Raw genomic sequence first — 27,231 nt, forward strand, 5'->3', positions numbered from 1 at the left:
CGGCCTCCGCTTCTATTCACCTACGGTGACAGATGAGCTTATATCGCAAAAGCGACAGAGCCTGGGCGTGCTCGGTTCTAATCTAAACTAAAGGGCCCCAACTGTAGCTCCTTTCCTCTATATTCGCCCTCCGGCGACAGGGGCAACTCCACGGGGCCCCTTTATATTCGCCTCTGGCGACAGGGGCCACTCCATGGGGCCCCTTTATATTCGCCTCTGGCGACAGGGGCCACTCCATGGGGCCCCTTTATATTCGCCCTTGGCGACAGTGGCCACCTGCAGCCCCTTTATATTCGCCTCGGGCGTCAGGGGCCACTCCATGGGACCCCTTTATATTCGCCCTTGGCGACAGGGGCCACCTGTAGCCCCTTTATATTCGCCTCGGGCGACAGGGGCCACTCCATGGGGCCCCTTTATATTCGCCCTTGGCGACAGGGGCCACCTGTAGCCCCTTTATACTCGCCCTCTGGCGACAGGGGCCACCTGGCCTGGCTCCTAGGGCGGGATGGGGTGGGGGGTGCACTGCACCCAAAGCCCTTCATCTTTGGCTCTCTTCGAGCCCCGCCCACGAGAGGGAGAGGGTTCTCTTGGGTGTTCTCCCAAGGGAGAGCACCCAAGGCCCCTCTCGACTCTCGTCGAGCCCCGACTTGACTGATGGGTGCACCCCTATTTATACCCTCCGGCCACCGCCAGGTTCGAATTTTTTCCAGGAATATTTCGTTATTTTCCTGGAATTCCCCTTCGAATTTTTTCCAGGAATATTTTGGTATTTTCCAGGAATTTTTTCGACTATCCCAGAGTGGCGATGGCTTTATGTATTGCACATGCGCACCACATCATTTGCACCACAAGCTTTGCCATTTCATTCTTCGCTAGGCTAGCTATTCCGTCGTGAAACGTCTTGATACTGCAAGAAACCCGTTCTCGTTCAATTAATAAGGTCAAGTTCGCAAGTTTTTCATTCTCTCCAGTTATAGATTTGAAAATAGAATATTTAATTTGCGAAGCGTTGCCATTTCATAATAACAATGTCAGGAAAACAAATGTGGCTTTCCATCGTGAAACGTCTTGATACTGCAAGAAACCCGTTCTCGTTCTATTAATAAGGTCAAGTTCGCAAGTTTTTCATTCTCGCCAGTTATAGATTTGAAAATAAAATAGAATTGAATAAATAATGATTTGCTCCATATATTAATGGCGTCATTCTCGAAATCCCTGTTCCCGTTTAATTAACAAGGCCGAGTTCGCATATTTTCTAATAGATCGCGCTGAGAAAAATAATAACGAGTGAGGTACGTTCTGCTCGATAGATGGCGCTGCGAGATAATTTCCCAAATAACCGTCTTCGCCTTTGGCGACAGAAGCCCATTTCCTCTCTATGGGGATTTCATTCTTTGGCGACAGTATGGGGGGGGGCGCCTTTATATTCACCTCTGGTGACAGCGGCCACTGTATGGGCCTCTTCATATTCGCCTCCGGCCTCCGCTTCTATTCACCTACGGTGACAGATGAGCTTATATCGCAAAAGCGACAGAGCCTGGGCGTGCTCGGTTCTAATCTAAACTAAAGGGCCCCAACTGTAGCTCCTTCCCTCTATATTCGCCCTCCGGCGACAGGGGCAACTCCACGGGGCCCCTTTATATTCGCCTCTGGCGACAGGGGCCACTCCATGGGGCCCCTTTATATTCGCCCTTGGCGACAGTGGCCACCTGCAGCCCCTTTATATTCGCCTCGGGCGACAGGGGCCACCTGTAGCCCCTTTATATTCGCCTCGGGCGACAGGGGCCACTCCATGGGGCCCCTTTATATTCGCCCTTGGCGACAGGGTAGCCCCTTTATACTCGCCCTCCGGCGACAGGGGCCACCTGGCCTGGCTCCTAGGGCGGGATGGGGTGGGGGTTGCACTGCACCCAAAGCCCCCCATCTTTGGCTCTCTTCGAGCCCCGCCCACGAGAGGGAGAGGGTTCTCTTGGGTGTTCTCCCAAGGGAGAGCACCCAAGGCCCCTCTCGACTCTTGTCGAGCCCCGACTTGACTGATGGGTGTACCCCTATTTATACCCTCCGGCCACCGCCAGGTTCGAATTTTTTCCAGGAATATTTCGTTATTTTCCTGGAATTCCCCTTCGAATTTTTTCCAGGAATATTTTGGTATTTTCCAGGAATTTTTTCGACTATCCCAGAGTGGCGATGGCTTTATGTATTGCACATGCGCACCACATCATTTGCACCACAAGCTTTGCCATTTCATTCTTCGCTAGGCTAGCTATTCCGTCGTGAAACGTCTTGATACTGCAAGAAACCCGTTCTCGTTCTATTAATAAGGTCAAGTTCGCAAGTTTTTCATTCTCGCCAGTTATAGATTTGAAAATAAAATAGAATTGAATAAATAATGATTTGCTCCATATATTAATGGCGTCATTCTCGAAATCCCTGTTCCCGTTTAATTAACAAGGCCGAGTTCGCATATTTTCTAATAGATCGCGCTGAGAAAATTAATAACGAGTGAGGTACGTTCTGCTCGATAGATGGCGCTGCGCGATAATTTCCCAAATAACCGTCTTCGCCTTTGGCCACAGAAGCCCATTTCCTCTCTATGGGGATTTCATTCTTTGGCGACAGTATGGGGGGGGGGGCGCCTTTATATTCACCTCTGGTGACAGCGCCCACTGTATGGGCCTCTTCATATTCGCCTCCGGCCTCCGCTTCTATTCACCTACGGTGACAGATGAGCTTATATCGCAAAAGCGACAGAGCCTGGGCGTGCTCGGTTCTAATCTAAACTAAAGGGCCCCAACTGTAGCTCCTTCCCTCTATATTCGCCCTCCGGCGACAGGGGCAACTCCACGGGGCCCCTTTATATTCGCCTCTGGCGACAGGGGCCACTCCATGGGGCCCCTTTATATTCGCCCTTGGCGACAGGGGCCACCTGTAGCCCCTTTATATTCGCCTCGGGCGACAGGGGCCACTCCATGGGGCCCCTTTATACTCGCCCTTGGCGACAGGGGCCACCAGTAGCCCCTTTACATTCGCCTCGGGCGACAGGGGCCACTCCATGGGGCCCCTTTATACTCGCCCTTGGCGACAGGGGCCACCTGTAGCCCCTTTATATTCGCCTCGGGCGACAGGGGCCACTCCATGGGACCCCTTTATATTCGCCCTTGGCGACAGGGGCCACCTGGCCTGGCTCCTAGGGCGGGATGGGGTGGGGGGTGCACTGCACCCAAAGCCCCCCATCTTTGGCTCTCTTCGAGCCCCGCCCACGAGAGGGAGAGGGTTCTCTTGGGTGTTCTCCCAAGGGAGAGCACCCAAGGCCCCTCTCGACTCTCGTCGAGCCCCGACTTGACTGATGGGTGCACCCCTATTTATACCCTCCGGCCACCGCCAGGTTCGAATTTTTTCCAGGAATATTTCGTTGTTTTCCTGGAATTCCCCTTCGAATTTTTTCCAGGAATATTTTGGTATTTTCCAGGAATTTTTTCGACTATCCCAGAGTGGCGATGGCTTTATGTATTGCACATGCGCACCACATCATTTGCACCGCAAGCTTTGCCATTTCATTCTTCGCTAGGCTAGCTATTCCGTCGTGAAACGTCTTGATACTGCAAGAAACCCGTTCTCGTTCAATTAATAAGGTCAAGTTCGCAAGTTTTTCATTCTCTCCAGTTATAGATTTGAAAATAGAATATTTAATTTGCGAAGCGTTGCCATTTCATAATAACAATGTCAGGAAAACAAATGTGGCTTTCCATCGTGAAACGTCTTGATACTGCAAGAAACCCGTTCTCGTTCTATTAATAAGGTCAAGTTCGCAAGTTTTTCATTCTCGCCAGTTATAGATTTGAAAATAAAATAGAATTGAATAAATAATGATTTGCTCCATATATTAATGGCGTCATTCTCGAAATCCCTGTTCCCGTTTAATTAACAAGGCCGAGTTCGCATATTTTCTAATAGATCGCGCTGAGAAAAATAATAACGAGTGAGGTACGTTCTGCTCGATAGATGGCGCTGCGAGATAATTTCCCAAATAACCGTCTTCGCCTTTGGCGACAGAAGCCCATTTCCTCTCTATGGGGATTTCATTCTTTGGCGACAGTATGGGGGGGGGGCGCCTTTATATTCACCTCTGGTGACAGCGGCCACTGTATGGGCCTCTTCATATTCGCCTCCGGCCTCCGCTTCTATTCACCTACGGTGACAGATGAGCTTATATCGCAAGAGCGACAGAGCCTGGGCGTGCTCGGTTCTAATCTAAAATAAAGGGCCCCAACTGTAGCTCCTTCCCTCTATATTCGCCCTCCGGCGACAGGGGAAACTCCACGGGGCCCCTTTATATTCGCCTCTGGCGACAGGGGCCACTCCATGGGGCCCCTTTATATTCGCCCTTGGGGACAGGGTCCACCTGTAGCCCCTTTATATTCGCCTCGGGCGACAGGGGCCACTCCATGGGGCCCCTTTATACTCGCCCTTGGCGACAGGGGCCACCAGTAGCCCCTTTATATTCGCCTCGGGCGACAGGGGCCACTCCATGGGGCCCCTTTATACTCGCCCTTGGCGACAGGGGCCACCTGTAGCCCCTTTATATTCGCCTCGGGCGACAGGGGCCACTCCATGGGACCCCTTTATATTCGCCCTTGGCGACAGGGGCCACCTGTAGCCCCTTTATATTCGCCTCGGGCGACAGGGGCCACTCCATGGGGCCCCTTTATATTCGCCCTTGGCGACAGGGGCCACCTGTAGCCCCTTTATACTCGCCCTCCGGCGACAGGGGCCACCTGGCCTGGCTCCTAGGGCGGGATGGGGTGGGGGGTGCACTGCACCCAAAGCCCCCCATCTTTGGCTCTCTTCGAGCCCCGCCCACGAGAGGGAGAGGGTTCTCTTGGGTGTTCTCCCAAGGGAGAGCACCCAAGGCCCCTCCCGACTCTCGTCGAGCCCCGACTTGACTGATGGGTGCACCCCTATTTATACCCTCCGGCCACCGCCAGGTTCGAATTTTTTCCAGGAATATTTCGTTATTTTCCTGGAATTCCCCTTCGAATTTTTTCCAGGAATATTTTGGTATTTTCCAGGAATTTTTTCGACTATCCCAGAGTGGCGATGGCTTTATGTATTGCACATGCGCACCACATCATTTGCACCGCAAGCTTTGCCATTTCATTCTTCGCTAGGCTAGCTATTCCGTCGTGAAACGTCTTGATACTGCAAGAAACCCGTTCTCGTTCAATTAATAAGGTCAAGTTCGCAAGTTTTTCATTCTCTCCAGTTATAGATTTGAAAATAGAATATTTAATTTGCGAAGCGTTGCCATTTCATAATAACAATGTCAGGAAAACAAATGTGGCTTTCCATCGTGAAACGTCTTGATACTGCAAGAAACCCGTTCTCGTTCTATTAATAAGGTCAAGTTCGCAAGTTTTTCATTCTCGCCAGTTATAGATTTGAAAATAAAATAGAATTGAATAAATAATGATTTGCTCTATATATTAATGGCGTCATTCTCGAAATCCCTGTTCCCGTTTAATTAACAAGGCCGAGTTCGCATATTTTCTAATAGATCGCGCTGAGAAAAATAATAACGAGTGAGGTACGTTCTGCTCGATAGATGGCGCTGCGAGATAATTTCCCAAATAACCGTCTTCGCCTTTGGCGACAGAAGCCCATTTCCTCTCTATGGGGATTTCATTCTTTGGCGACAGTATGGGGGGGGGCGCCTTTATATTCACCTCTGGTGACAGCGGCCACTGTATGGGCCTCTTCATATTCGCCTCCGGCCTCCGCTTCTATTCACCTACGGTGACAGATGAGCTTATATCGCAAAAGCGACAGAGCCTGGGCGTGCTCGGTTCTAATCTAAACTAAAGGGCCCCAACTGTAGCTCCTTCCCTCTATATTCGCCCTCCGGCGACAGGGGCAACTCCACGGGGCCCCTTTATATTCGCCTCTGGCGACAGGGGCCACTCCATGGGGCCCCTTTATATTCGCCCTTGGCGACAGGGGCCACCTGTAGCCCCTTTATATTCGCCTCGGGCGACAGGGGCCACTCCATGGGGCCCCTTTATACTCGCCCTTGGCGACAGGGGCCACCAGTAGCCCTTTTATATTCGCCTCGGGCGACAGGGGCCACTCCATGGGGCCCCTTTATATTCGCCCTTGGCGACAGGGGCCACCTGTAGCCCCTTTATATTCGCCTCGGGCGACAGGGGCCACTCCATGGGGCCCCTTTATATTCGCCCTTGGCGACAGGGGCCACCTGTAGCCCCTTTATATTCGCCTCGGGCGACAGGGGCCACTCCATGGGGCCCCTTTATATTCGCCCTTGGCGACAGGGGCCACCTGGCCTGGCTCCTAGGGCGGGATGGGGTGGGGGGTGCACTGCACCCAAAGCCCCCCATCTTTGGCTCTCTTCGAGCCCCGCCCACGAGTGGGAGAGGGTTCTCTTGGGTGTTCTCCCAAGGGAGAGCACCCAAGGCCCCTCTCGACTCTCGTCGAGCCCCGACTTGACTGATGGGTGCACCCCTATTTATACCCTCCGGCCACCGCCAGGTTCGAATTTTTTCCAGGAATATTTCGTTATTTTCCTGGAATTCCCCTACGAATTTTTTCCAGGAATATTTTGGTATTTTCCAGGAATTTTTTCGACTATCCCAGAGTGGCGATGGCTTTATGTATTGCACATGCGCACCACATCATTTGCACCGCAAGCTTTGCCATTTCATTCTTCGCTAGGCTAGCTATTCCGTCGTGAAACGTCTTGATACTGCAAGAAACCCGTTCTCGTTCAATTAATAAGGTCAAGTTCGCAAGTTTTTCATTCTCTCCAGTTATAGATTTGAAAATAGAATATTTAATTTGCGAAGCGTTGCCATTTCATAATAACAATGTCAGGAAAACAAATGTGGCTTTCCATCGTGAAACGTCTTGATACTGCAAGAAACCCGTTCTCGTTCTATTAATAAGGTCAAGTTCGCAAGTTTTTCATTCTCGCCAGTTATAGATTTGAAAATAAAATAGAATTGAATAAATAATGATTTGCTCCATATATTAATGGCGTCATTCTCGAAATCCCTGTTCCCGTTTAATTAACAAGGCCGAGTTCGCATATTTTCTAATAGATCGCGCTGAGAAAAATAATAACGAGTGAGGTACGTTCTGCTCGATAGATGGCGCTGCGAGATAATTTCCCAAATAACCGTCTTCGCCTTTGGCGACAGAAGCATATTTCCTCTCTATGGGGATTTCATTCTTTGGCGACAGTATGGGGGGGGGGCGCCTTTATATTCACCTCTGGTGACAGCGGCCACTGTATGGGCCTCTTCATATTCGCCTCCGGCCTCCGCTTCTATTCACCTACGGTGACAGATGAGCTTATATCGCAAAAGCGACAGAGCCTGGGCGTGCTCGGTTCTAATCTAAACTAAAGGGCCCCAACTGTAGCTCCTTCCCTCTATATTCGCCCTCCGGCGACAGGGGAAACTCCACGGGGCCCCTTTATATTCGCCTCTGGCGACAGGGGCCACTCCATGGGGCCCCTTTATATTCGCCCTTGGGGACAGGGGCCACCTGTAGCCCCTTTATATTCGCCTCGGGCGACAGGGGCCACTCCATGGGGCCCCTTTATACTCGCCCTTGGCGACAGGGGCCACCAGTAGCCCCTTTATATTCGCCTCGGGCGACAGGGGCCACTCCATGGGGCCCCTTTATACTCGCCCTTGGCGACAGGGGCCACCTGTAGCCCCTTTATATTCGCCTCGGGCGACAGGGGACACTCCATGGGACCCCTTTATATTCGCCCTTGGCGACAGGGGCCACCTGTAGCCCCTTTATGTTCGCCTCGGGCGACAGGGGCCACTCCATGGGGCCCCTTTATATTCGCCCTTGGCGACAGGGGCCACCTGTAGCCCCTTTATACTCGCCCTCCGGCGACAGGGGCCACCTGGCCTGGCTCCTAGGGCGGGATGGGGTGGGGGGTGCACTGCACCCAAAGCCCCCTATCTTTGGCTCTCTTCGAGCCCCGCCCACGAGAGGGAGAGGGTTCTCTTGGGTGTTCTCCCAAGGGAGAGCACCCAAGGCCCCTCTCGACTCTCGTCGAGCCCCGACTTGACTGATGGGTGCACCCCTATTTATACCCTCCGGCCACCGCCAGGTTCGAATTTTTTCCAGGAATATTTCGTTATTTTCCTGGAATTCCCCTTCGAATTTTTTCCAGGAATATTTTGGTATTTTCCAGGAATTTTTTCGACTATCCCAGAGTGGCGATGGCTTTATGTATTGCACATGCGCACCACATCATTTGCACCACAAGCTTTGCCATTTCATTCTTCGCTAGGCTAGCTATTCCGTCGTGAAACGTCTTGATACTGCAAGAAACCCGTTCTCGTTCAATTAATAAGGTCAAGTTCGCAAGTTTTTCATTCTCTCCAGTTATAGATTTGAAAATAGAATATTTAATTTGCGAAGCGTTGCCATTTCATAATAACAATGTCAGGAAAACAAATGTGGCTTTCCATCGTGAAACGTCTTGATACTGCAAGAAACGCGTTCTCGTGCTATTAATAAGGTCAAGTTCGCAAGTTTTTCATTCTCGCCAGTTATAGATTTGAAAATAAAATAGAATTGAATAAATAATGATTTGCTCCATATATTAATGGCGTCATTCTCGAAATCCCTGTTCCCGTTTAATTAACAAGGCCGAGTTCGCATATTTTCTAATAGATCGCGCTGAGAAAAATAATAACGAGTGAGGTACGTTCTGCTCGATAGATGGCGCTGCGAGATAATTTCCCAAATAACCGTCTTCGCCTTTGGCGACAGAAGCCCATTTCCTCTCTATGGGGATTTCATTCTTTGGCGACAGTATGGGGGGGGGCGCCTTTATATTCACCTCTGGTGACAGCGGCCACTGTATGGGCCTCTTCATATTCGCCTCCGGCCTCCGCTTCTATTCACCTACGGTGACAGATGAGCTTATATCGCAAAAGCGACAGAGCCTGGGCGTGCTCGGTTCTAATCTAAACTAAAGGGCCCCAACTGTAGCTCCTTCCCTCTATATTCGCCCTCCGGCGACAGGGGCAACTCCACGGGGCCCCTTTATATTCGCCTCTGGCGACAGGGGCCACTCCATGGGGCCCCTTTATATTCGCCCTTGGCGACAGGGGCCACCAGTAGCCCCTTTATATTCGCCTCGGGCGACAGGGGCCACTCCATGGGGCCCCTTTATACTCGCCCTTGGCGACAGGGGCCACCTGTAGCCCCTTTATATTCGCCTCGGGCGACAGGGGCCACTCCATGGGACCCCTTTATATTCGCCCTTGGCGACAGGGGCCACCTGTAGCCCCTTTATATTCGCCTCGGGCGACAGGGGCCACTCCATGGGGCCCCTTTATATTCGCCCTTGGCGACAGGGGCCACCTGTAGCCCCTTTATACTCGCCCTCCGGCGACAGGGGCCACCTGGCCTGGCTCCTAGGGCGGGATGGGGTGGGGGGTGCACTGCACCCAAAGCCCCCCATCTTTGGCTCTCTTCGAGCCCCGCGCACGAGAGGGAGAGGGTTCTCTTGGGTGTTCTCCCAAGGGAGAGCACCCAAGGCCCCTCTCGACTCTCGTCGAGCCCCGACTTGACTGATGGGTGCACCCCTATTTATACCCTCCGGCCACCGCCAGGTTCGAATTTTTTCCAGGAATATTTCGTTATTTTCCTGGAATTCCCCTTCGAATTTTTTCCAGGAATATTTTGGTATTTTAAAGGAATTTTTTCGACTATCCCAGAGTGGCGATGGCTTTATGTATTGCACATGCGCACCACGTCATTTGCACAACAAGCTTTGCCATTTCATTCTTCGCTAGGCTAGCTATTCCGTCGTGAAACGTCTTGATACTGCAAGAAACCCGTTCTCGTTCAATTAATAAGGTCAAGTTCGCAAGTTTTTCATTCTCTCCAGTTATAGATTTGAAAATAGAATATTTAATTTGCGAAGCGTTGCCATTTCATAATAACAATGTCAGGAAAACAAATGTGGCTTTCCATCGTGAAACGTCTTGATACTGCAAGAAACCCGTTCTCGTTCTATTAATAAGGTCAAGTTCGCAAGTTTTTCATTCTCGCCAGTTATAGATTTGAAAATAAAATAGAATTGAATAAATAATGATTTGCTCCATATATTAATGGCGTCATTCTCGAAATCCCTGTTCCCGTTTAATTAACAAGGCCGAGTTCGCATATTTTCTAATAGATCGCGCTGAGAAAAATAATAACGAGTGAGGTACGTTCTGCTCGATAGATGGCGCTGCGAGATAATTTCCCAAATAACCGTCTTCGCCTTTGGCGACAGAAGCCCATTTCCTCTCTATGGGGATTTCATTCTTTGGCGACAGTATGGGGGGGGGCGCCTTTATATTCACCTCTGGTGACAGCGGCCGCTGTATGGGCCTCTTCATATTCGCCTCCGGCCTCCGCTTCTATTCACCTACGGTGACAGATGAGCTTATATAGCAAAAGCGACAGAGCCTGGGAAAGCTCGGTTCTAATCTAAACTAAAGGGCCCCAACTGTAGCTCCTTCCCTCTATATTCGCCCTCCGGCGACAGGGGCAACTCCACGGGGCCCCTTTATATTCGCCTCTGGCGACAGGGGCCACTCCATGGGGCCCCTTTATATTCGCCCTTGGCGACAGGGGCCACCTGTAGCCCCTTTATATTCGCCTCGGGCGACAGGGGCCACTCCATGGGGCCCCTTTATACTCGCCCTTGGCGACAGGGGCCACCAGTAGCCCCTTTATATTCGCCTCGGGCGACAGGGGCCACTCCATGGGGCCCCTTTATACTCGCCCTTGGCGACAGGGGCCACCTGTAGCCCCTTTATATTCGCCTCGGGCGACAGGGGCCACTCCATGGGACCCCTTTATATTCGCGCTTGGCGACAGGGGCCACCTGTAGCCCCTTTATATTCGCCTCGGGCGACAGGGGCCACTCCATGGGGCCCCTTTATACTCGCCCTCCGGCGACAGGGGCAACCTGGCCTGGCTCCTAGGGCGGGATGGGGTGGGGGGTGCACTGCACCCAAAGCCCCCCATCTTTGGCTCTCTTCGAGCCCCGCCCACGAGAGGGAGAGGGTTGTCTTGGGTGTTCTCCCAAGGGAGAGCACCCAAGGCCCCTCTCGACTCTCGTCGAGCCCCGACTTGACTGATGGGTGCACACCTATTTATACCCTCCGGCCACCGCCAGGTTCGAATTTTTTCCAGGAATATTTCGTTATTTTCCTGGAATTCCCCTTCGAATTTTTTCCAGGAATATTTTGGTATTTTCCAGGAATTTTTTCGACTATCCCAGAGTGGCGATGGCTTTATGTATTGCACATGCGCACCACATCATTTGCACCACAAGCTTTGCCATTTCATTCTTCGCTAGGCTAGCTATTCCGTCGTGAAACGTCTTGATACTGCAAGAAACCCGTTCTCGTTCAATTAATAAGGTCAAGTTCGCAAGTTTTTCATTCTCGCCAGTTATAGATTTGAAAATAAAATAGAATTGAATAAATAATGATTTGCTCCATATATTAATGGCGTCATTCTCGAAATCCCTGTTCCCGTTTAATTAACAAGGCCGAGTTCGCATATTTTCTAATAGATCGCGCTGAGAAAAATAATAACGAGTGAGGTACGTTCTGCTCGATAGATGGCGCTGCGAGATAATTTCCCAAATAACCGTCTTCGCCTTTGGCGACAGAAGCCCATTTCCTCTCTATGGGGATTTCATTCTTTTGCGACAGTATGGGGGGGGGGGCGCCTTTATATTCACCTCTGGTGACAGCGGCCACTGTATGGGCCTCTTCATATTCGCCTCCGGCCTCAGCTTCTATTCACCTAAGGTGACAGATGAGCTTATATCGCAAAAGCGACAGAGCCTGGGCGTGCTCGGTTCTAATCTAATCTAAAGGGCCCCAACTGTAGCTCCTTCCCTCTATATTCGCCCTCCGGCGACAGGGGCAACTCCACGGGGTCCCTTTATATTCGCCTCTGGCGACAGGGGCCACTCCATGGGGCCCCTTTATATTCGCCCTTGGCGACAGGGGCCACCTGTAGCCCCTTTATATTCGCCTCGGGCGACAGGGGCCACTCCATGGGGCCCCTTTATACTCGCCCTTGGCGACAGGGGCCACCAGTAGCCCCTTTATATTCGCCTCGGGCGACAGGGGCCACTCCATGGGGCCCCTTTATACTCGCCCTTGGCGACAGGGGCCACCTGTAGCCCCTTTATATTCGCCTCGGGCGACAGGGGCCACTCCATGGGACCCCTTTATATTCGCCCTTGGCGACAGGGGCCACTCCATGGGGCCCCTTTATATTCGCCCTTGGCGACAGGGGCCACCTGTAGCCCCTTTATACTCGCCCTCCGGCGACAGGGGCCACCTGGCCTGGCTCCTAGGGCGGGATGGGGTGGCGGTTGCACTGCACCCAAAGCCCCCCATCTTTGGCTCTCTTCGAGCCCCGCCCACGAGAGGGAGAGGGTTCTCTTGGGTGTTCTCCCAAGGGAGAGCACCCAAGGCCCCTCTCGACTCTCGTCGAGCCCCGACTTGACTGATGGGTGCACCCCTATTTATACCCTCCGGCCACCGCCAGGTTCGAATTTTTTCCAGGAATATTTCGTTATTTTCCTGGAATTCCCCTTCGAATTTTTTCCAGGAATATTTTGGTATTTTCCAGGAATTTTTTCGACTATCCCAGAGTGGCGATGGCTTTATGTATTGCACATGCGCACCACATCATTTGCACCACAAGCTTTGCCATTTCATTCTTCGCTAGGCTAGCTATTCCGTCGTGAAACGTCTTGATACTGCAAGAAACCCGTTCTCGTTCAATTAATAAGGTCAAGTTCGCAAGTTTTTCATTCTCTCCAGTTATAGATTTGAAAATAGAATATTTAATTTGCGAAGCGTTGCCATTTCATAATAACAATGTCAGGAAAACAAATGTGGCTTTCCATCGTGAAACGTCTTGATACTGCAAGAAACCCGTTCTCGTGCTATTAATAAGGTCAAGTTCGCAAGTTTTTCATTCTCGCCAGTTATAGATTTGAAAATAAAATAGAATTGAATAAATAATGATTTGCTCCATATATTAATGGCGTCATTCTCGAAATCCCTGTTCCCGTTTAATTAACAAGGCCGAGTTCGCATATTTTCTAATAGATCGCGCTGAGAAAAATAATAACGAGTGAGGTACGTTCTGCTCGATAGATGGCGCTGCGAGATAATTTCCCAAATAACCGTCTTCGCCTTTGGCGACAGAAGCCCATTTCCTCTCTATGGGGATTTCATTCTTTGGCGACAGTATGGGGGGGGGGCGCCTTTATATTCACCTCTGGTGACAGCGGCCACTGTATGGGCCTCTTCATATTCGCCTCCGGCCTCCGCTTCTATTCACCTACGGTGACAGATGAGCTTATATCGCAAAAGCGACAGAGCCTGGGCGTGCTCGGTTCTAATCTAAACTAAAGGGCCCCAACTGTAGCTCCTTCCCTCTATATTCGCCCTCCGGCGACAGGGGCAACTCCACGGGGCCCCTTTATATTCGCCTCTGGCGACAGGGGCCACTCCATGGGGCCCCTTTATATTCGCCCTTGGCGACAGGGGCCACCAGTAGCCCCTTTATATTCGCCTCGGGCGACAGGGGCCACTCCATGGGGCCCCTTTATACTCGCCCTTGGCGACAGGGGCCACCTGTAGCCCCTTTATATTCGCCTCGGGCGACAGGGGCCACTCCATGGGACCCCTTTATATTCGCCCTTGGCGACAGGGGCCACCTGTAGCCCCTTTATATTCGCCTCGGGCGACAGGGGCCACTCCATGGGGCCCCTTTATATTCGCCCTTGGCGACAGGGGCCACCTGTAGCCCCTTTATACTCGCCCTCCGGCGACAGGGGCCACCTGGCCTGGCTCCTAGGGCGGGATGGGGTGGGGGGTGCACTGCACCCAAAGCCCCCCATCTTTGGCTCTCTTCGAGCCCCGCGCACGAGAGGGAGAGGGTTCTCTTGGGTGTTCTCCCAAGGGAGAGCACCCAAGGCCCCTCTCGACTCTCGTCGAGCCCCGACTTGACTGATGGGTGCACCCCTATTTATACCCTCCGGCCACCGCCAGGTTCGAATTTTTTCCAGGAATATTTCGTTATTTTCCTGGAATTCCCCTTCGAATTTTTTCCAGGAATATTTTGGTATTTTCCAGGAATTTTTTCGACTATCCCAGAGTGGCGATGGCTTTATGTATTGCACATGCGCACCACGTCATTTGCACCACAAGCTTTGCCATTTCATTCTTCGCTAGGCTAGCTATTCCGTCGTGAAACGTCTTGATACTGCAAGAAACCCGTTCTCGTTCAATTAATAAGGTCAAGTTCGCAAGTTTTTCATTCTCTCCAGTTATAGATTTGAAAATAGAATATTTAATTTGCGAAGCGTTGCCATTTCATAATAACAATGTCAGGAAAACAAATGTGGCTTTCCATCGTGAAACGTCTTGATACTGCAAGAAACCCGTTCTCGTTCTATTAATAAGGTCAAGTTCGCAAGTTTTTCATTCTCGCCAGTTATAGATTTGAAAATAAAATAGAATTGAATAAATAATGATTTGCTCCATATATTAATGGCGTCATTCTCGAAATCCCTGTTCCCGTTTAATTAACAAGGCCGAGTTCGCATATTTTTCAATAGATCGCGCTGAGAAAAATAATAACGAGTGAGGTACGTTCTGCTCGATAGATGGCGCTGCGAGATAATTTCCCAAATAACCGTCTTCGCCTTTGGCGACAGAAGCCCATTTCCTCTCTATGGGGATTTCATTCTTTGGCGACAGTATGGGGGGGCGCCTTTATATTCACCTCTGGTGACAGCGGCCACTGTATGGGCCTCTTCATATTCGCCTCCGGCCTCCGCTTCTATTCACCTACGGTGACAGATGAGCTTATATCGCAAAAGCGACAGAGCCTGGGCGTGCTCGGTTCTAATCTAAACTAAAGGGCCCCAACTGTAGCTCCTTCCCTCTATATTCGCCCTCCGGCGACAGGGGCAACTCCACGGGGCCCCTTTATATTCGCCTCTGGCGACAGGGGCCACTCCATGGGGCCCCTTTATATTCGCCCTTGGCGACAGGGGCCACCAGTAGCCCCTTTATATTCGCCTCGGGCGACAGGGGCCACTCCATGGGGCCCCTTTATATTCGCCCTTGGCGACAGGGGCCACCTGGCCTGGCTCCTAGGGCGGGATGGGGTGGGGGGTGCACTGCACCCAAAGCCCCCCATCTTTGGCTCTCTTCGAGCCCCGCCCACGAGAGGGAGAGGGTTCTCTTGGGTGTTCTCCCAAGGGAGAGCACCCAAGGCCCCTCTCGACTCTCGTCGAGCCCCGACTTGACTGATGGGTGCACCCCTATTTATACCCTCCGGCCACCGCCAGGTTCGAATTTTTTCCAGGAATATTTCGTTATTTTCCTGGAATTCCCCTTCGAATTTTTTCCAGGAATATTTTGGTATTTTCCAGGAATTTTTTCGACTATCCAGAAGTGGCGATGGCTTTATGTATTGCACATGCGCACCACATCATTTGCACCGCAAGCTTTGCCATTTCATTCTTCGCTAGGCTAGCTATTCCGTCGTGAAACGTCTTGATACTGCAAGAAACCCGTTCTCGTTCAATTAATAAGGTCAAGTTCGCAAGTTTTTCATTCTCTCCAGTTATAGATTTGAAAATAGAATATTTAATTTGCGAAGCGTTGCCATTTCATAATAACAATGTCAGGAAAACAAATGTGGCTTTCCATCGTGAAACGTCTTGATACTGCAAGAAACCCGTTCTCGTTCTATTAATAAGGTCAAGTTCGCAAGTTTTTCATTCTCGCCAGTTATAGATTTGAAAATAAAATAGAATTGAATAAATAATGATTTGCTCCATATATTAATGGCGTCATTCTCGAAATCCCTGTTCCCGTTTAATTAACAAGGCCGAGTTCGCATATTTTCTAATAGATCGCGCTGAGAAAAATAATAACGAGTGAGGTACGTTCTGCTCGATAGATGGCGCTGCGAGATAATTTCCCAAATAACCGTCTTCGCCTTTGGCGACAGAAGCCCATTTCCTCTCTATGGGGATTTCATTCTTTGGCGACAGTATGGGGGGGGCGCCTTTATATTCACCTCTGGTGACAGCGGCCACTGTATGGGCCTCTTCATATTCGCCTCCGGCCTCCGCTTCTATTCACCTACGGTGACAGGTGAGCTTATATCGCAAAAGCGACAGAGCCTGGGCGTGCTCGGTTCTAATCTAAACTAAAGGGCCCCAACTGTAGCTCCTTCCCTCTATATTCGCCCTCCGGCGACAGGGGCAACTCCATGGGGCCCCTTTATATTCGCCTTTGGCGACAGGGGCCACTCCATGGGGCCCCTTTATATTCGCCCTTGGCGACAGGGGCCACCTGTAGCCCCTTTATATTCGCCTCGAGCGACAGGGGCCACTCCATGGGGCCCCTTTATACTCGCCCTTGGCGACAGGGGCCACCAGTAGCCCCTTTATATTCGCCTCGGGCGACAGGGGCCACTCCATGGGGCCCCTTTATACTCGCCCTTGGCGACAGGGGCCACCTGTAGCCCCTTTATATTCGCCTCGGGCGACAGGGGCCACTCCATGGGACCCCTTTATATTCGCCCTTGGCGACAGGGGCCACCTGTAGCCCCTTTATATTCGCCTCGGGCGACAGGGGCCACTCCATGGGGCCCCTTTATATTCGCCCTTGGCGACAGGGGCCACCTGTAGCCCCTTTATACTCGCCCTCCGGCGACAGGGGCCACCTGGCCTGGCTCCTAGGGCGGGATGGGTTGGGGGGTGCACTGCACCCAAAGCCCCCCATCTTTGGCTCTCTTCGAGCCCCGCCCACGAGAGGGAGAGGGTTCTCTTGGGTGTTCTCCCAAGGGAGAGCACCCAAGGCCCCTCTCGACTCTCGTCGAGCCCCGACTTGACTGATGGGTGCACCCCTATTTATACCCTCCGGCCACCGCCAGGTTCGAATTTTTTCCAGGAATATTTCGTTATTTTCCTGGAATTCCCCTTCGAATTTTTTCCAGGAATATTTTGGTATTTTCCAGGAATTTTTTCGACTATCCCAGAGTGGCGATGGCTTTATGTATTGCACATGCGCACCACATCATTTGCACCACAAGCTTTGCCATTTCATTCTTCGCTAGGCTAGCTATTCCGTCGTGAAACGTCTTGATACTGCAAGAAACCCGTTCTCGTTCAATTAATAAGGTCAAGTTCGCAAGTTTTTCATTCTCTCCAGTTATAGATTTGAAAATAGAATATTTAATTTGCGAAGCGTTGCCATTTCATAATAACAATGTCAGGAAAACAAATGTGGCTTTCCATCGTGAAACGTCTTGATACTGCAAGAAACCCGTTCTCGTTCTATTAATAAGGTCAAGTTCGCAAGTTTTTCATTCTCGCCAGTTATAGATTTGAAAATAAAATAGAATTGAATAAATAATGATTTGCTCCATATATTAATGGCGTCATTCTCGAAATCCCTGTTCCCGTTTAATTAACAAGGCCGAGTTCGCATATTTTTCAATAGATCGCGCTGAGAAAAATAATAACGAGTGAGGTACGTTCTGCTCGATAGATGGCGCTGCGAGATAATTTCCCAAATAACCGTCTTCGCCTTTGGCGACAGAAGCCCATTTCCTCTCTATGGGGATTTCATTCTTTGGCGACAGTATGGGGGGGGGCGCCTTTATATTCACCTCTGGTGACAGCGGCCACTGTATGGGCCTCTTCATATTCGCCTCCGGCCTCCGCTTCTATTCACCTACGGTGACAGATGAGCTTATATCGCAAAAGCGACAGAGCCTGGGCGTGCTCGGTTCTAATCTAAACTAAAGGGCCCCAACTGTAGCTCCTTCCCTCTATATTCGCCCTCCGGCGACAGGGGCAACTCCACGGGGCCCCTTTATATTCGCCTCTGGCGACAGGGGCCACTCCATGGGGCCCCTTTATATTCGCCCTTGGCGACAGGGGCCACCAGTAGCCCCTTTATATTCGCCTCGGGCGACAGGGGCCACTCCATGGGGCCCCTTTATATTCGCCCTTGGCGACAGGGGCCACCTGGCCTGGCTCCTAGGGCGGGATGGGGTGGGGGGTGCACTGCACCCAAAGCCCCCCATCTTTGGCTCTCTTCGAGCCCCGCCCACGAGAGGGAGAGGGTTCTCTTGGGTGTTCTCCCAAGGCCCCTCTCGACTCTCGTCGAGCCCCGACTTGACTGATGGGTGCACCCCTATTTATACCCTCCGGCCACCGCCAGGTTCGAATTTTTTCCAGGAATATTTCGTTATTTTCCTGGAATTCCCCTTCGAATTTTTTCCAGGAATATTTTGGTATTTTCCAGGAATTTTTTCGACTATCCAGAAGTGGCGATGGCTTTATGTATTGCACATGCGCACCACATCATTTGCACCGCAAGCTTTGCCATTTCATTCTTCGCTAGGCTAGCTATTCCGTCGTGAAACGTCTTGATACTGCAAGAAACCCGTTCTCGTTCAATTAATAAGGTCAAGTTCGCAAGTTTTTCATTCTCTCCAGTTATAGATTTGAAAATAGAATATTTAATTTGCGAAGCGTTGCCATTTCATAATAACAATGTCAGGAAAACAAATGTGGCTTTCCATCGTGAAACGTCTTGATACTGCAAGAAACCCGTTCTCGTTCTATTAATAAGGTCAAGTTCGCAAGTTTTTCATTCTCGCCAGTTATAGATTTGAAAATAAAATAGAATTGAATAAATAATGATTTGCTCCATATATTAATGGCGTCATTCTCGAAATCCCTGTTCCCGTTTAATTAACAAGGCCGAGTTCGCATATTTTCTAATAGATCGCGCTGAGAAAAATAATAACGAGTGAGGTACGTTCTGCTCGATAGATGGCGCTGCGAGATAATTTCCCAAATAACCGTCTTCGCCTTTGGCGACAGAAGCCCATTTCCTCTCTATGGGGATTTCATTCTTTGGCGACAGTATGGGGGGGGGCGCCTTTATATTCACCTCTGGTGACAGCGGCCACTGTATGGGCCTCTTCATATTCGCCTCCGGCCTCCGCTTCTATTCACCTACGGTGACAGGTGAGCTTATATCGCAAAAGCGACAGAGCCTGGGCGTGCTCGGTTCTAATCTAAACTAAAGGGCCCCAACTGTAGCTCCTTCCCTCTATATTCGCCCTCCGGCGACAGGGGCAACTCCATGGGGCCCCTTTATATTCGCCTTTGGCGACAGGGGCCACTCCATGGGGCCCCTTTATATTCGCCCTTGGCGACAGGGGCCACCTGTAGCCCCTTTATATTCGCCTCGAGCGACAGGGGCCACTCCATGGGGCCCCTTTATACTCGCCCTTGGCGACAGGGGCCACCAGTAGCCCCTTTATATTCGCCTCGGGCGACAGGGGCCACTCCATGGGGCCCCTTTATACTCGCCCTTGGCGACAGGGGCCACCTGTAGCCCCTTTATATTCGCCTCGGGCGACAGGGGCCACTCCATGGGACCCCTTTATATTCGCCCTTGGCGACAGGGGCCACCTGTAGCCCCTTTATATTCGCCTCGGGCGACAGGGGCCACTCCATGGGGCCCCTTTATATTCGCCCTTGGCGACAGGGGCCACCTGTAGCCCCTTTATACTCGCCCTCCGGCGACAGGGGCCACCTGGCCTGGCTCCTAGGGCGGGATGGGTTGGGGGGTGCACTGCACCCAAAGCCCCCCATCTTTGGCTCTCTTCGAGCCCCGCCCACGAGAGGGAGAGGGTTCTCTTGGGTGTTCTCCCAAGGGAGAGCACCCAAGGCCCCTCTCGACTCTCGTCGAGCCCCGACTTGACTGATGGGTGCACCCCTATTTATACCCTCCGGCCACCGCCAGGTTCGAATTTTTTCCAGGAATATTTCGTTATTTTCCTGGAATTCCCCTTCGAATTTTTTCCAGGAATATTTTGGTATTTTCCAGGAATTTTTTCGACTATCCCAGAGTGGCGATGGCTTTATGTATTGCACATGCGCACCACATCATTTGCACCACAAGCTTTGCCATTTCATTCTTCGCTAGGCTAGCTATTCCGTCGTGAAACGTCTTGATACTGCAAGAAACCCGTTCTCGTTCAATTAATAAGGTCAAGTTCGCAAGTTTTTCATTCTCTCCAGTTATAGATTTGAAAATAGAATATTTAATTTGCGAAGCGTTGCCATTTCATAATAACAATGTCAGGAAAACAAATGTGGCTTTCCATCGTGAAACGTCTTGATACTGCAAGAAACCCGTTCTCGTTCTATTAATAAGGAAAAGTTCGCAAGTTTTTCATTCTCGCCAGTTATAGATTTGAAAATAAAATAGAATTGAATAAATAATGATTTGCTCCATATATTAATGGCGTCATTCTCGAAATCCCTGTTCCCGTTTAATTAACAAGGCCGAGTTCGCATATTTTCTAATAGATCGCGCTGAGAAAAATAATAACGAGTGAGGTACGTTCTGCTCGATAGATGGCGCTGCGAGATAATTTCCCAAATAACCGTCTTCGCCTTTGGCGACAGAAGCCCATTTCCTCTCTATGGGGATTTCATTCTTTGGCGACAGTATGGGGGGGGGCGCCTTTATATTCACCTCTGGTGACAGCGGCCACTGTATGGGCCTCTTCATATTCGCCTCCGGCCTCCGCTTCTATTCACCTACGGTGACAGATGAGCTTATATCGCAAAAGCGACAGAGCCTGGGCGTGCTCGGTTCTAATCTAAACTAAAGGGCCCCAACTGTAGCTCCTTCCCTCTATATTCGCCCTCCGGCGACAGGGGCAACTCCACGGGGCCCCTTTATATTCGCCTTTGGCGACAGGGGCCACTCCATGGGGCCCCTTTATATTCGCCCTTGGCGACAGGGGCCACCTGTAGCCCCTTTATATTCGCCTCGGGCGACAGGGGCCACTCCATGGGGCCCCTTTATACTCGCCCTTGGCGACAGGGGCCACCAGTAGCCCCTTTATATTCGCCTCGGGCGACAGGGGCCACTCCATGGGGCCCCTTTATACTCGCCCTTGGCGACAGGGGCCACCTGTAGCCCCTTTATATTCGCCTCGGGCGACAGGGGCCACTCCATGGGACCCCTTTATATTCGCCCTTGGCGACAGGGGCCACCTGTAGCCCCTTTATATTCGCCTCGGGCGACAGGGGCCACTCCATGGGGCCCCTTTATATTCGCCCTTGGCGACAGGGGCCACCTGTAGCCCCTTTATACTTGCCCTCCGGCGGGATGGGGTGGGGGGTGCACTGCACCCAAAGCCCCCCATCTTTGGCCCTCTTCGAGCCCCGCCCACGAGAGGGAGAGGGTTCTCTTGGGTGTTCTCCCAAGGGAGAGCACCCAAGGCCCCTCTCGACTCTCGTCGAGCCCCGACTTGACTGATGGGTGCACCCCTATTTATATCCTCCGGCCACCGCCAGGTTCGAATTTTTTCCAGGAATATTTCGTTATTTTCCTGGAATTCCCCTTCGAATTTTTTCCAGGAATATTTTGGTATTTTCCAGGAATTTTTTCGACTATCCCAGAGTGGCGATGGCTTTATGTATTGCACATGCGCACCACATCATTTGCACCACAAGCTTTGCCATTTCATTCTTCGCTAGGCTAGCTATTCCGTCGTGAAACGTCTTGATACTGCAAGAAACCCGTTCTCGTTCAATTAATAAGGTCAAGTTCGCAAGTTTTTCATTCTCTCCAGTTATAGATTTGAAAATAGAATATTTAATTTGCGAAGCGTTGCCATTTCATAATAACAATGTCAGGAAAACAAATGTGGCTTTCCATCGTGAAACGTCTTGATACTGCAAGAAACCCGTTCTCGTTCTATTAATAAGGAAAAGTTCGCAAGTTTTTCATTCTCGCCAGTTATAGATTTGAAAATAAAATAGAATTGAATAAATAATGATTTGCTCCATATATTAATGGCGTCATTCTCGAAATCCCTGTTCCCGTTTAATTAACAAGGCCGAGTTCGCATATTTTCTAATAGATCGCGCTGAGAAAAATAATAACGAGTGAGGTACGTTCTGCTCGATAGATGGCGCTGCGAGATAATTTCCCAAATAACCGTCTTCGCCTTTGGCGACAGAAGCCCATTTCCTCTCTATGGGGATTTCATTCTTTGGCGACAGTATGGGGGGGGCGCCTTTATATTCACCTCTGGTGACAGCGGCCACTGTATGGGCCTCTTCATATTCGCCTCCGGCCTCCGCTTCTATTCACCTACGGTGACAGATGAGCTTATATCGCAAAAGCGACAGAGCCTGGGCGTGCTCGGTTCTAATCTAAACTAAAGGGCCCCAACTGTAGCTCCCTCTATATTCGCCCTCCGGCGACAGGGGCAACTCCACGGGGCCCCTTTATATTCGCCTCTGGCGACAGGAGCCACTCCATGGGGCCCCTTTATATTCGCCCTTGGCGACAGGGGCCACCCGTAGCCCCTTTATATTCGCCTCGGGCGACAGGGGCCACTCCATGGGGCCCCTTTATACTCGCCCTTGGCGACAGGGGCCACCAGTAGCCCCTTTATATTCGCCTCGGGCGACAGGGGCCACCAGTAGCCCCTTTATATTCGCCTCGGGCGACAGGGGCCACTCCATGGGGCCCCTTTATATTCGCCCTTGGCGACAGGGGCCACCTGTAGCCCCTTTATATTCGCCTCGGGCGACAGGGGCCACTCCATGGGACCCCTTTATATTCGCCCTTGGCGACAGGGGCCACCTGTAGCCCCTTTATATTCGCCTCGGGCGACACGGGCCACTCCATGGGGCCCTTTTATACTCGCCCTTGGCGACAGGGGCCACCAGTAGCCCCTTTATATTCGCCTCGGGCGACAGGGGCCACCAGTAGCCCCTTTATATTCGCCTCGGGCGACAGGGGCCACTCCATGGGGCCCCTTTATACTCGCCCTTGGCGAAAGGGGCCACCTGTAGCCCCTTTATATTCGCCTCGGGCGACAGGGGCCACCAGTAGCCCCTTTATATTCGCCTCGGGCGACAGGGGCCACTCCATGGGGCCCCTTTATACTCGCCCTCGGCGGCAGGGGCCACCTGTAGCCCCTTTATATTCGCCTCGGGCGACAGGGGCCACCTGTAGCCCTTTTATATTCGCCCTCCGGCGACAGGGGCAACTCCACGGGGCCCCTTTATATTCGCCTCTGGCGACAGGGGCCACTCCATGGGGCCCCTTTATATTCGCCCTTGGCGACAGGGGCCACCTGTAGCCCCTTTATATTCGCCTCGGGCGACAGGGGCCACTCCATGGGGCCCCCTTTATACTCGCCCTTGGCGACAGGGGTCACCAGTAGCCCCTTTATATTCGCCTCGGGCGACAGGGGCCACTCCATGGGGCCCCTTTATACTCGCCCTTGGCGACAGGGGCCACCTGTAGCCCCTTTATATTCGCCTCGGGCGACAGGGGCCACTCCATGGGACCCCTTTATATTCGCCCTTGGCGACAGGGGCCACCTGTAGCCCCTTTATACTTGCCCTCCGGCGACAGGGGCCGCCTGGCCTGGCTCCTAGGGCGGGATGGGGTGGGGGGTGCACTGCACCCAAAGCCCCCCATCTTTGGCTCTCTTCGAGCCCCGCCCACGAGAGGGAGAGGGTTCTCTTGGGTGTTCTCCCAAGGGAGAGCACCCAAGGCCCCTCTCGACTCTCGTCGAGCCCCGACTTGACTGATGGGTGCACCCCTATTTATACCCTCCGGCCACCGCCAGGTTCGAATTTTTTCCAGGAATATTTCGTTATTTTCCTGGAATTCCCCTTCGAATTTTTTCCAGGAATATTTTGTTATTTTCCAGGAATTTTTTCGACTATCCCAGAGTGGCGATGGCTTTATGTATTGCACATGCGCACCACATCATTTGCACCACAAGCTTTGCCATTTCATTCTTCGCTAGGCTAGCTATTCCGTCGTGAAACGTCTTGATACTGCAAGAAACCCGTTCTCGTTCAATTAATAAGGTCAAGTTCGCAAGTTTTTCATTCTCTCCAGTTATAGATTTGAAAATAGAATATTTAATTTGCGAAGCGTTGCCATTTCATAATAACAATGTCAGGAAAACAAATGTGGCTTTCCATCGTGAAACGTCTTGATACTGCAAGAAACCCGTTCTCGTTCTATTAATAAGGAAAAGTTCGCAAGTTTTTCATTCTCGCCAGTTATAGATTTGAAAATAAAATAGAATTGAATAAATAATGATTTGCTCCATATATTAATGGCGTCATTCTCGAAATCCCTGTTCCCGTTTAATTAACAAGGCCGAGTTCGCATATTTTCTAATAGATCGCGCTGAGAAAAATAATAACGAGTGAGGTACGTTCTGCTCGATAGATGGCGCTGCGAGATAATTTCCCAAATAACCGTCTTCGCCTTTGGCGACAGAAGCCCATTTCCACTCTATGGGGATTTCATTCTTTGGCGACAGTATGGGGGGGGGGCGCCTTTATATTCACCTCTGGTGACAGCGGCCACTGTATGGGCCTCTTCATATTCGCCTCCGGCCTCCGCTTCTATTCACCTACGGTGACAGATGAGCTTATATCGCAAAAGCGACAGAGCCTGGGCGTGCTCGGTTCTAATCTAAACTAAAGGGCCCCAACTGTAGCTCCTTCCCTCTATATTCGCCCTCCGGCGACAGGGGCAACTCCACGGGGCCCCTTTATATTCGCCTTTGGCGACAGGGGCCACTCCATGGGGCCCCTTTATATTCGCCCTTGGCGACAGGGGCCACCTGTAGCCCCTTTATATTCGCCTCGAGCGACAGGGGCCACTCCATGGGGCCCCTTTATACTCGCCCTTGGCGACAGGGGCCACCAGTAGCCCCTTTATATTCGCCTCGGGCGACAGGGGCCACTCCATGGGGCCCCTTTATACTCGCCCTTGGCGACAGGGGCCACCTGTAGCCCCTTTATATTCGCCTCGGGCGACAGGGGCCACTCCATGGGACCCCTTTATATTCGCCCTTGGCGACAGGGGCCACCTGTAGCCCCTTTATATTCGCCTCGGGCGACAGGGGCCACTCCATGGGGCCCCTTTATATTCGCCCTTGGCGACAGGGGCCACCTGTAGCCCCTTTATACTTGCCCTCCGGCGGGATGGGGTGGGGGGTGCACTGCACCCAAAGCCCCCCATCTTTGGCCCTCTTCGAGCCCCGCCCACGAGAGGGAGAGGGTTCTCTTGGGTGTTCTCCCAAGGGAGAGCACCCAAGGCCCCTCTCGACTCTCGTCGAGCCCCGACTTGACTGATGGGTGCACCCCTATTTATATCCTCCGGCCACCGCCAGGTTCGAATTTTTTCCAGGAATATTTCGTTATTTTCCTGGAATTCCCCTTCGAATTTTTTCCAGGAATATTTTGGTATTTTCCAGGAATTTTTTCGACTATCCCAGAGTGGCGATGGCTTTATGTATTGCACATGCGCACCACATCATTTGCACCACAAGCTTTGCCATTTCATTCTTCGCTAGGCTAGCTATTCCGTCGTGAAACGTCTTGATACTGCAAGAAACCCGTTCTCGTTCAATTAATAAGGTCAAGTTCGCAAGTTTTTCATTCTCTCCAGTTATAGATTTGAAAATAGAATATTTAATTTGCGAAGCGTTGCCATTTCATAATAACAATGTCAGGAAAACAAATGTGGCTTTCCATCGTGAAACGTCTTGATACTGCAAGAAACCCGTTCTCGTTCTATTAATAAGGAAAAGTTCGCAAGTTTTTCATTCTCGCCAGTTATAGATTTCAAAATAAAATAGAATTGAATAAATAATGATTTGCTCCATATATTAATGGCGTCATTCTCGAAATCCCTGTTCCCGTTTAATTAACAAGGCCGAGTTCGCATATTTTCTAATAGATCGCGCTGAGAAAAATAATAACGAGTGAGGTACGTTCTGCTCGATAGATGGCGCTGCGAGATAATTTCCCAAATAACCGTCTTCGCCTTTGGCGACAGAAGCCCATTTCCTCTCTATGGGGATTTCATTCTTTGGCGACAGTATGGGGGGGCGCCTTTATATTCACCTCTGGTGACAGCGGCCACTGTATGGGCCTCTTCATATTCGCCTCCGGCCTCCGCTTCTATTCACCTACGGTGACAGGTGAGCTTATATCGCAAAAGCGACAGAGCCTGGGCGTGCTCGGTTCTAATCTAAACTAAAGGGCCCCAACTGTAGCTCCTTCCCTCTATATTCGCCCTCCGGCGACAGGGGCAACTCCACGGGGCCCCTTTATATTCGCCTTTGGCGACAGGGGCCACTCCATGGGGCCCCTTTATATTCGCCCTTGGCGACAGGGGCCACCTGTAGCCCCTTTATATTCGCCTCGAGCGACAGGGGCCACTCCATGGGGCCCCTTTATACTCGCCCTTGGCGACAGGGGCCACCAGTAGCCCCTTTATATTCGCCTCGGGCGACAGGGGCCACTCCATGGGGCCCCTTTATACTCGCCCTTGGCGACAGGGGCCACCTGTAGCCCCTTTATATTCGCCTCGGGCGACAGGGGCCACTCCATGGGACCCCTTTATATTCGCCCTTGGCGACAGGGGCCACCTGTAGCCCCTTTATATTCGCCTCGGGCGACAGGGGCCACTCCATGGGGCCCCTTTATATTCGCCCTTGGCGACAGGGGCCACCTGTAGCCCCTTTATACTTGCCCTCCGGCGGGATGGGGTGGGGGGTGCACTGCACCCAAAGCCCCCCATCTTTGGCCCTCTTCGAGCCCCGCCCACGAGAGGGAGAGGGTTCTCTTGGGTGTTCTTCCAAGGGAGAGCACCCAAGGCCCCTCTCGACTCTCGTCGAGCCCCGACTTGACTGATGGGTGCACCCCTATTTATATCCTCCGGCCACCGCCAGGTTCGAATTTTTTCCAGGAATATTTCGTTATTTTCCTGGAATTCCCCTTCGAATTTTTTCCAGGAATATTTTGGTATTTTCCAGGAATTTTTTCGACTATCCCAGAGTGGCGATGGCTTTATGTATTGCACATGCGCACCACATCATTTGCACCACAAGCTTTGCCATTTCATTCTTCGCTAGGCTAGCTATTCCGTCGTGAAACGTCTTGATACTGCAAGAAACCCGTTCTCGTTCAATTAATAAGGTCAAGTTCGCAAGTTTTTCATTCTCTCCAGTTATAGATTTGAAAATAGAATATTT

Source organism: Pholcus phalangioides, unplaced genomic scaffold (genome assembly GCF_987345545.1).
Source record: "Pholcus phalangioides strain wild (caught in Gottingen) unplaced genomic scaffold, Ppha-v1.0 ptg000017l_1, whole genome shotgun sequence".
Classification (NCBI taxonomy): domain Eukaryota; kingdom Metazoa; phylum Arthropoda; class Arachnida; order Araneae; family Pholcidae; genus Pholcus; species Pholcus phalangioides.